At 44.9% G+C, this 11,415-nt stretch overlaps 1 protein-coding gene across 2 annotated transcripts in view; it reads right to left on the bottom strand.

Annotated features, from left to right (window-relative positions):
- Positions 1-5,820, bottom strand: part of ABRACL (ABRA C-terminal like) — a 12,686-nt gene extending 6,866 nt beyond the window's left edge. The window contains exon 1 of one of the 2 annotated variants that reach the window (XM_034990785.1): positions 5,722-5,820. The gene's annotated coding sequence lies outside the window, so the exon portion shown is untranslated. Of the gene's footprint in view, positions 1-5,711 lie in introns of both variants that reach the window. The other variant, XM_034990786.1, reaches the window with a different exon arrangement.
- Between the last annotated feature and the right edge of the window lie 5,595 nt (positions 5,821-11,415).

Genomic DNA, 11,415 nt, shown 5'->3' with positions numbered 1-11,415 from the left:
TTCTTTCTTTCTTTCTTTCTTTCTTTCTTTCTTTCTTTCTTTCTTTCAGATTTTATTTATTTATTTGACAGAGAAAGAGAGTGAGAGAGCACAAGCAGGGGGAGCGGCAGGCAGAGGGAGAGGGAGAATCAGGCTCTCCGCTGAGCAGCAAGCCCGATGTGGGGCTCGATCCCAGGACCCTGTGATCATGACCTGAGCCAAAGGCAGCCACTTAACCAACTGAGCCACCCAGGCACCCCTCTTTTTTTTCCCCATGTTGCATTTGTCATTGTTAATTTACCACATCCCTCTTCCTAAAAATACTTGTGTGATGTACATGACACTGGAGTACCGCTACTTCCCCTCTGTCTTTATAATTGCCCCTTTGTGCTGACCCCACTCTTATACTACATAGGATAGTGGGGAGAAGCAGCACCCACTATTAAACTCTAAGCCCATCCTCATGATGCTCTGCTCTGCACCAAAAACACAAAGGTGAGTGACACAGGACCTGCCCTCAGGAAACTCACTGTCCAGAAGCAGAGAAAGACCTAGAATGAATAATGGCAATGTAACAGCATTCTTTGAGTGGTGGGTCCAAGGCATTATGGGACCTCAAAGGAAGAAGCCACCAAAGACTTTGTAGAGGTCACTGGAGAGATGTGGACTAGGGAGACAGTTGGCAAAGGGTGCTCTATGAGTGGGGAAGAGTGCATGCAAAAGCACAGAAGCAAAGGAGGAAAAGCATGGGCACGTTTGAGGCAGGCTCTAAGCTAGAAGCTGGAGGACCAAGATAAAGGAACACACTCCCAACCCTCCCAGAGCCTGTGGTCTAGTGGGGAAAGCAGACCAATACAGGGCAATTTTAATATTGTTAGGTGTGATGATGCCTGTGGGTCACACACAGGGCATCAGGTCCTTCCCTGGGCAGTGTCCAGTGGAGAGCTGGTGGCAAGGACCATTCATCTCAGATAAGGAAGAGGCCAGGACTAACAGGAGCTGTGACACCTACTTTGGTTCACTAGGTCTTCTCCAGCCTGGGTTCCGCACACCATCATGGCCTCCTCCACCCTCCACCCTTGAACTCTGGGCTGCAGCTACATGGAGCTTCTTTCTATTCCTCAAACGCCCCTGGCTCTCCCACCTCCAACCTTCACACATACTGTGTCTTTGACCCAGACTGTTGCTATTCTTCTTTCTCGCAGCTAACTCCCACACATCCAGTCCCAGCTTAGATATGACTACCTCCAGGAAGCCTTCCCTGAAACCTGGTGGAGGAGCCCTCCCCCATAGCATTGTGCACCCTCTCCATTTCAGATGGCTGGAATTACCAGTTTCTTGGCTTTCACCACAAGATGGAAAAGACCCTCGATGCAGGAATCTGACTGTCATGTTCATCAGTTTCTTGGCTTTCACCACAAGATGGTAAAGACCCTCGATGCAGGAATCTGACTGTCATGTTCACTGCCACCTGGCACCAAGAGTACCAACTCAATAAATACTGGGTTCAAACTGAAAGGACAAGGGCATGAAGGGGAATGAAACACCGCCTGTGGAAACTGTCACCATGGAGTTGCTGATTTGGAGCAAGAGTGTTCAGAGACAGAAAAGGGAGGTAAAGGGACGTGGCAAACACCTACAGAAGGGGGGGCGGGCAAGAAATAGGGAAAGAGCAGCTGGTTGTGGAGGAGAGAACTCCAACCATGCAGGGTCAAAGAAGTAAAGGCAGTAAAGAGAGTTTCTTTAAGAAGGCAGGAACTCAGGGGAAACAGAACATGAGAGAAAGTAGGGGCCACTGGCAGATTATGCATCAATTCAGTCTGTTTTCCAAACAAAGAAGGGACTAAAAAAGTGGGGTTGTATGAATGGTTTACTTTGGAGTGACGATTCGGAAGAAACAATTGTATCCAGACAGATTGTAACTAATTCCTGGTAACTTTGAAAAACAAGAATGAAATCTATGTTTAAGTGATATTGATTAGTACCCCAGGTTTTCTATCAGCTCATAACTAAAAGCACCACTACTACCTGCTACATCATTTGTGTGAATATTATCATTTAAGAAGTGTCTATTGCGGGGCGCCGGGGTGGCTCAGTCGTTAAGCGTCTGCCTTCAGCTCAAGTCATGATTCCAGGATCCTGGGATCGAGCCCCACATCGGGCTCCCTGCTCTGCAGGAAGCCTGCTTCTCCCTCTCCCACTCCCCCTGCTTGTGTTCCCTCTCTCGCTGTGTCTCTGTCAAATAAATAAGTAAAATCTTAAAAAAAAAAAAAAAGTGTCTATTGCAGCAGTCGCTCTTTCTGCCCATGTGTCCCGTCCCCGTGCTTTAATAAAACCACCTTTTTGCACACACAAAAAAGTGTTTATTGCAATAAAATGCAACATCTTGGGTAATGCATCTACATAAAATTCAGTATCAAAAATTATAGTTTCCAAATATTGAGAGCTTTGTGTTGGTGAAATTATATCTATAACATTATATTCAATTCGAGATAATTTGAGGGATGCTAAAAAGTTAAAATATAATCAGAAGATACAACAGAAAGATAGGCCATGAAAATAATGGTAGAAAAAACCCTGGAGATGTTAGTGTGGTGGACAGCAGTCATTTTTGCCTACCTAGCACCCATTCCCCATTCCAGCTAGAGCAGTCTAATTTTTGTTTGGGTCCCGTTTTTCCTTCCTTGTTCTAAACCGATGGAATTTGGTAGAGCCTCACCCTAAAGCCCAGGAGTGGGTCAGAGCCAGAATAATTGATCTGGGGCATAAGGTCAGTAATCCCATCCTAAACAATGAGATTCAGCCCAGGGATTTTGCCAGATCAGTAAAACAACACCCTCCCACTAGGTTCTAAGATGTAAGTTTAGAGCCCCTAATGTAAACTGTGACCATGTGAAAACAGCCTGTCAGGAATAATGTTGACATTAAGAAAAGCCCAGGCATGTTACGATCACTGAGCCTATATACGACCCTGGACTTTCCAGTTGCATGAACCAATCAATCTTTCCTGGTTTTGCTTGTGCTGGTTTGATTGAGTTTCTGTCACTTGTACTCTAAGGAATCTTGATCCATAAAGTCAGCCTAGAGAAGACCTGCGACCATTTTTTAACATTAAAGTTTCTTTTAGGTATTTATGTGATAGTGTTGTTTCATGCTGCTTTATTGGGTAGGATAGATAGATGTAATAGGCAGATTTGGGAGCCATGTAAGAAAAAAATGTCCTAACAGTCAAAACTCTCTAACAATGAATAAAGTTTGCACCTGTTACTGACAACACTGATGCAAGTAGTATGGATCTGTGAGGGTTAGTGATCACGGAAATTAGCCCAAACGGAAGGGAGAATGAAATGTCCAAGGGGACTAACGTCCTCACCAATTCTCAGGTTTTCTGATTTCCTCCCACTCTGAACATTTCTCTCTTTAACACTGCCCTCCCCACAATCAGCAGGACACTTCAGACCTAGCTCTTGTTTAATAATGAGACTCAAAGAGGAAATCCCACTATTACGTAGTGTGAATACCTGCATCATATTAAGCAGATGTATGGAGATCCAATTTAAAGAAAGGAAGGCAACCGGCATTTCTTTATAATTAATTACACACGAGACTCCTTATCTATGTCCTAAGAAACCTTGCAAAGTATGTATTATTTAAACCCATTTTATAGGGGCACCGGGTGGCTCAGTTGGTTAAGCCTCTGCCTTCAGCTCGGGTCATGATCCCAGGGTCCTGGGATGGAGCCCCACATCGGGCTCCCTGCTCAGCGGGGAGTCTGCTTCTCCCTCAGCCCCTCTACCTCCACCCCTGCCCCCCACCTGTGCTCTCTCTCTCTCTCAAATGTATAAATAAAAATCTTTTTAAAAGGGGCGGGGCGCCTGGGTGGCTCAGTCAGTTAAGCGTCTGCCTTCAGCTCAGGTCATGATCTCAGGGTCCTGGGATCGAGCCCCACATTGGGACTCCTTGCTCAGCCAGGAGCCTGCTGCTCCCCCTGCTTGTGCTCTTGCTCTCTGTAAAATAAATAAATAACATCTTTAAAATAAAATCTTAAACAAAAAACATTTTATGGATGATGAAACTGGCTCAGAGGGACTCCCCACAATTAAATGCTGTTTCTACAACATCATTCTATTTTTTTCTTTTCCTCTTCATCTTCTTCCCGGTCATTATGCAAAGTGTGCTAAATATAATAGTGAGTTGTGTTTGTTTGGAATATTACATGCTGAGTGCGTACTAAGGCAGAACACTTACAAAGCAAGAAAGGCTCCCTGCCCAGACCCCTACAAGTAGGAAAACAACAGCCTTAGGAACTATTGCTAGCACACAAAATTTGGCATGATTTATTTATTTTATTATTTAGCGGGGACAAAGCGGGGGAATACTCGCTGTTACACAATCCTTGAGGCCCATCACATTCTATAAGGACAGAAGGCTGGGACCGGAGTGAGCAGCAAGATCAAGAACAATGAAGAGAGGCCATCAGCAGAGCAAGTGTGAAGGGGAAGAAAGAGATTTTCTGCGGGAGCTCCAGGCAAGGCGGTGGCAGGTGTTAGTCGGGTCCTCTAACTGTGTCAGAATCTAATTAGGCATTGTGCGTGGGAATCACAAAGAAAGCGGAAGGTCGGAGGATTGGGCCGTATGCCGAAATGCTCCACCATCAAAATACACTTGAGAATATATATTAAAGGACCTTTTTATAGTTTCTGTTTTGTTTAGTTTAAGTTTAGAGGCAATACATGGAGATGCCCTAATGTTCGAGGAATAAAGCCTGCTGGAGTGGGAACGCCTGGGAATCAGCAGCCAGCCCTACATCCACCCCCCGGCGCTGGCCACGTTTTTCAGCGGTGCTTCGCAATCCGGGACTAGCAGCTGGTGTGGGTCAAGGGATGACTTGGGTTCCTTCCTGCCTGCCCGCTGGCGCGCACACGCTCCATATTTGGTCATCGCCGCTCCAAGTTTGGGAGCTGGCCCGGAAGGGGTCCCAAGCTCCTGTCCCTTGCAGGCCGTCACACGGTCACCACCCGCACCAGTGCAGGTTGGGGAGCGCGGGACTCGGGGGGTGGCGGGGCCGCACGGCGGGCTCCAGGGTAGCCCCCGAGGGGAGGGCCGCGTCCCGGAAGCCTTTGTCTCTGCCAGCGCCGCCCGCCCGCGCTCCCCGGTGGCCGGTGCGCCCCGGCGAGCCGCGAAAGCCAGCGCCCCAACCGGGCGACGGAAACGGACCCCGCCCGGGGCTCCCCGAGCCCCTCGGGTCTCTCACCACCCCCGCCCGCCACCCCCACGGTCTGGAGCGTAGGGGCCGCACCCCACCGCCCGCGCCGCAGAGTCCCCGGCGCGGGGGCCACCGCAGTCCTCGGGGCCGCCTCTCCCCTCGCTCCCGGCCCTTCCCCGCCCGGCGCTGCAGAACGCGCCCCCGCGCCGCCTGCAGGGGCAAAGCCGACGAGCCGCACCGCGGAGGGAACCTTCGCGCGCAGCCAGTTTCCCCGCAGCCCCGGGCCGGCACCGTGTCACGTGAGCCGATGCGGAAGTCGGCGGGGAAGCGGGGGCGTGGGGGCGCGCCCACCCGGTCCCCCGCGCCGGGTCTCAGCCCAGTTCCGAGCACAGTCTCCACGCGCCTCGGCCCCTCCCAGCCCCATCTCCCCACCCGCAGCCCCCGATCGCGCGTCCGCCTGGCCTCCCCCGGACACCTCCGTCCGTCGTTTATACCTGCCTGTCCCCTCCGCGAGAGACCCACTCACCTACACTCACCTATCCGCCTCTTTTTCTTTTCCGAGGAAAAGCTGGTGCAGCGTCGGGCCGGACCCGGTTATCTTCTTCAACACACCGGGGAGGAAGAGACTGAGGAAGGAAGTGGCCGAGGCAGAAGAGAAAGGCTGGTGAGGAGGAGGGGGGTGGGAGGTAAGAGTTCAAGCGCTCGAGAAGGGGGCCGCCCACACTCCCAGGGACAAGCCTCTGCGGAGGAAACTCCCCGGAGGAGATGCCCGGGACGGGGGCAGACTCCAGACAGGTGGCCGGGCGCCCGAGGCTTCTAGGAATACGGACTCGAACTTCGACTGCTGCCAGCTTTCCCCTACGCCACTCGGTGCCCATGATCCCCAACCCCCGCATCTGATCCTGGGCATAGATTTCCTGCCAGGATCTCTCTCCTAACGTAAGAAATAAAGCGCCCCCAATGTGATGACTGCCGGGATCTAGAAGGAACGTAACATTGGTTCTGTGTGCCAGGAGCAGGGGTCTCCAGAAAACTACGAACATGGCAGCGGCATAGACTGATGGGCGAGGCGGGGGCGGGGGGGGGGAGCATTCTTAAAATCCAACTTGTTCTATTGCAAAGAAATTTTACTAGGACAGTGCTAGTTCTTGATCCTGAGTGAATCTTCCTTCTTTTCTTCATTCATTATTTCCTACATTTAACTGCATAGTTCAATCGATGTATTTATATTCCCTTTATTTTAGTCACTGTTGTTTTACTCAGTGTCTGTTTTACTCGCGCGCCAAAGAGAGAAAGAGAGATGCGTGCTATACCCAGAATCCCTTATAAAAAGGAAACGGGGGCTCTGCTGAAATGACCCAAACTATTCCTAAGGCAAAGGTTGCACAAATAACCCAAAAGAGCACCCCCCACCGCCCCCCATGCCCCCCCAATGGCTGATTAGATCATGTGATCATGTGACCCAAGAGCACACAATCTATAAACTGGCCATCATCCTAGAAGGTGACCTGGAGCAAACAATCCTCACCAAATAGGGACTCTGATAATTAAGTAAGCCAATCAGATTCTCCCTTGGAAATTGAAAGGGGAGAGCAAAGAACGAGCTATTCCATAGAAAGGCTGAAGCTGAGAGAGGGCTTGAGGCTGGAGTAGAGAGAATGGGCCTCCCGAAAGCAAAACCCTGGAGTAAGCAGAAAGCCCCTGGGATGAAGTAGAAGGTGGGTGGGGGCAGAAATGGTAGAAGCAAACTCTAAGAGAAGCTGAGACCCAGTGATGGAATAAGAGCAACAAACACCTGCTCTCCAGGGGGATATGAGTATCCAGGTCCCTAAGGCTGCACTGGATCAGTCCACTTTCCAAACTGTATTCTAGTTACCCTTTCATAGTAAACACCCACCACTCTGGGCATCACTTTGAATGAGTCTCTGTTCCCTACCACCAAAAGATTCTGATTCAGCCTAGGTTTCCCATGTCAGATGAAGTATAAAGTGACTCTGAGATCCTTTGGGGCCTATCTTTTTCTCACAAAGCTCAGAAGTTACACTTTAATATCTTTCAAAGTCTACATAATACAAAATTATAATTCAAGAAATTAACATGTTTAGCAATTCTCCAAGCAGAACCTGGCTGTTTGGCCTGTGGCAGTGATCACAGTTCTCCATTTGGATAATATCCAATGAAATGAATAATCAGTCCATAGTGTGCTACCCCTGTTATGACTAAGTAATTAGTGTTTCGCAGTACTCTACCAATGGGCAAAAAAAGGAAACATTTCACCTAAACAAGGAAAAGTCCCTATTCATATAAAAATGGATAGAGTGTTTGAAAATAATTTGTTTATACATATGCTACACTAAGGGTAACATAATTCATGTGAATCTATAAGGAATTACAATTCAAGAAAGTTGTTTTTGATGAAAAATATTAAAATGTCAATTCATATTTTTCGTACCCAATTCCTATTCTTTCAGTTTCTTTTTTTTTTAAAGATTTATTTATTTATTTATTTGAAAGAGAGAGAATGAGAGAGAGAGAGAGAGAGCACATCGGGGGGGAGGGTCAGAGGGAGAAGCAGACTCCCTGCTGAGCAGGGAGCCTGATGCGGGACTCGATCCCGGGACTCCAGGATCATGACCTGAGCCGAAGGCAGTCGCTTAACCAAGTGAGCCACCCGGGCGCCCCTCTTTCAGTTTCTATACAGACTTTTGCCATCTTTCCTTCTTCTCTTAGGAATGTTATCATCATGTAGCCAAACAGTGTGGAATTTTTAACTTAAAAAGAAAAAAAAAATCTTAACTTAAAAAGCAAAAAGTAAAGTTTATTAAATGGTTAAGAAGTATTTATTAAATATCAAGGATATGCCAACAACAGTGTGTCAGTATTGGAGGGTACAAAGTAGCCTACAGCATGATTTTTGTCAAAAAGAACTTTCAGTAAGGTACATAGGAAGTATTAAGACAATCCTTATCCACTTATTTAATTGCAGAATATAGACCAACACTGTCCAATAGAAATATAATCATGAGCCACATATGTAAGTTAAAATTTTTATTAGCCACATTAAAAAAAGTAAAATTAATTTTAATAATATGTTCTAACCCAGTATATCCAAAATACTATCATTACCACCTGTAAAACTTATTAATGAGATATTATACATTCTTTGTTTTGTACTAAGCCTTTGGCATCGTCTGCAGTATATTTTACAATTACAGCACATTTCAGGTGCTCAGTAGCCTTATATGGCTGGCGGCTACTGTATTAGTCAGTGCAGCTATAGACAATTCCAGAATAAAGCATGACATACATGCTAATAATTTTACTTACTAAATTACATGATCCTGGAATAAGAAAAATTATAACATTATATTTAAAGGTTCATGACAAATTGAGGTATTCATTTTAAAAACATAATTGTCTTCTTTGTAATGAATACAAAGCAATATTTGTAAGAATGGTGGGGGTGGTGATAATGTTCTGCTTCTTGATCTGTTCACTGGTTAAACAGATGTTTTGTTTTGAGAATTCACTAAGCTGGACACTTAATTTTTTTTCTTGTGACTATGTTCTTTCTTAAAAAAACATTAAAAAATATATAAAGAATAGAGGATCTTGACCAAGCAAGGCCTATTCCAGGAATGTAAGGATTATTCAACAACATTCAAAAATTTAGAAGTCCCCTAGGGCTAAGAGTCTTTAAGTTTTATCTTACTCTGTAAAGTGAGATTCCTCAGTTGGATCTGTCATTCTAGTTCAAATTGTCATCACCTTGTGCTCATGTTAGTGTTAAAGATGGCAGTACTATTAATGATGATGGCATGTCTTGGGCATTAATTCTGGATCCAGTTGTGGTACTGTTTGAGTACTTTGGGTGACACAAAGAAGTAAAAGTAAAACCTGTGCCCTCAAGAAATAATGAAAAAGGATTATATATCATAATCAAGTGAGATTTATTCCAGGAATGCAAAATTGGCTCAACAAATGGAAAATTATCAGTGCATACATTAATAGAATAAAGGGGAAAATCCACATAATCTTCTCAGTAGATGAAAAAGAGCTTTTGATAAAACACAGTACTCTTCTGCAATAAAAACCTCCAACAAACTAGGAAAAGAAGGGAATTTCCTCAACCTAATAATAATAAGGGCAACTACAAAAACTCAAAGCTAGCATCATAGTTAATTGTGAAAAACTGAAAGCATGTCCCCTAAGATCAGGAACAGGACAAGAACATCTGCTAAAAAATTCACAAATAAAGGGGCGCCTGGGTGGCTCAGTTGGTTAAGCGTCTGCCTTCCGCTCAGGTCATGATCCCAGGGTCCTGGGATCAAGCCCCGCATGGGGCTCCCTGCTCAGCGGAGAGCCTGATTCTCCCTCTCCCTTTGCCCGCTGCTCTGCTTACTTGTGCTCTCTCTCTGTGTGTCAAATAAATAAAATCTTTAAAAAAAAAAAAAAGAATTCACAAAAAAAGCTTTTAGAGACAATAAGCCAGTTCAGCAAGGTTGCAGGATATATCAATATATAAAAATCAGTTGTATTTCTTTTTTTAAGACATTTTTTCTTTTTTTTAAGATTTTATTTATTTATTTGAGATAGAGAGAGAGACTGAGAGCATGGGCAAGAGGGAGGGGAAGAGAGACAAGCAGACTCCCCACTGAGCAGGGAGCCCTAGGACGCAGGACTCAATCCCAGGACCCTGAGATCATGACCTGAGCCTAAGGCAGAAGCTTAACCAACCGAGCCACCCAGGCGCCCCATTCAGTTGTATTTCTATATACTAGCAATGAATAATCTGAAAATGAAACTAAGAAATAAATTCTGTTTATAACAACGTGAAAAAAATAAAATTCTTAGGAATAAGTTTAAAGAAGTACAAGACTTGTACACTTGTACAAAATATTGTTGAGAGAAAAAACTTTAAAAGTCTAAGTAAATGGAAAACCATCCTGTGTTCATAGGTTAGAAGGCTTAATATTGTGAAGATGGCAATATTTCCCCAAATGATCTACAGATTGAAGGCAATCCCTATCAAAATTCTAACTTTTTTTTGACAAGCTGATCCTAAAATTCATAGAAATGAAAGGGATCCAGAGAGCCAAAAGAATCTTGAAAAAGAAGATCAGAGTTGGAGGACTTACATACCCTGATTTGAAAGCTTGCTACAAACCGATGGTAAGTAATGTAAAACCTACTACAAAGGTACAGTAAGTGGTACTAAGATATATAGAAAATGGAATAGAATTTACAGTCCAGTAATAAACTCATCCTATGGTCAATTGATTCTTTTTATAAGGGTGCCAAGACCATTCAATGGGGGAAAGAATGGTATTTTCAACAAATGGTGCTGGAACACTGGATATGCATAAGGAAAATAATTAATTGGATCCCTATTTCATATAATATGCAAAAACTTAAAATGGATCAAAGACATAGATGTAGGAGAGGAAACTATAAATCTGTTAGAAGACATAGGTGTAAACTGTCATGACCTTGGATCAGGCAACATTTTCTTATATATGACACCAAAAGCACAAGCAACCAAAGGAAAAATAGATAACCTGAATTTCATAAAATTTAAAAATGTCCATGCATCAAAAGACAGCATCAAAAGTAAAATCTGGGACAGCCCTAGTCAATTTAGGACAACTGGTCACCCTATCCATAATTCACCTTTCTCCTTTGTAGATTTGTTACATTTGGTTTTCAGTTCTTCCACTTTCTTTTTCCTGAGTCTTTGTTGCAGCTCCAGTAAGGGAGAGGCTACATTATCCTTTATCGAGCCTGGGCCAAATGGTCTGTGTTGCCAGCTGAGAGTTAAAATTTCAAGATCATTGAACTTAGTCACAAGAGGTTAAATGCAGATTGCAAAGAGCAGCCAGACAGGCAGCTGTGGTGATCACAGTGGTGTCAGGTGGCAAGGTGGGCACTGAGAAATGTAATTTCTAGACCAAATGTCCAAGGTGTTGTCTGAGGGTTACAAAGGCCTGGAGTGGAAGAGGTTAATGCCACAAAGCATGACAGTGGTAGTTAATCTCGCTACACGTTAGAATCACTTGCCAACCTTTAAGAAGTAGTGCCCAGGACCTACTTAAACTAATTAAGTCATAATCTCTGAGACGTGTATGTTTCAAGGTCCTGAGGTAATTCCGATGTGCAGTCAAGGTTGAGAACCACTGGTCTAGTCAAGCCTGTGAAGCCAGCAGCCAGAGAAATCCTGTGGCAGCATTGCT

This window comes from Mirounga leonina, unplaced genomic scaffold (genome assembly GCF_011800145.1).
Source record: "Mirounga leonina isolate KUSES-001 unplaced genomic scaffold, KU_Mleo_1.0 Mir_53, whole genome shotgun sequence".
In the NCBI taxonomy this organism is placed as follows: domain Eukaryota; kingdom Metazoa; phylum Chordata; class Mammalia; order Carnivora; family Phocidae; genus Mirounga; species Mirounga leonina.
Note: the sequence above shows the minus strand (reverse complement) of the source record. Positions and strands in the feature narration are given on the sequence as shown.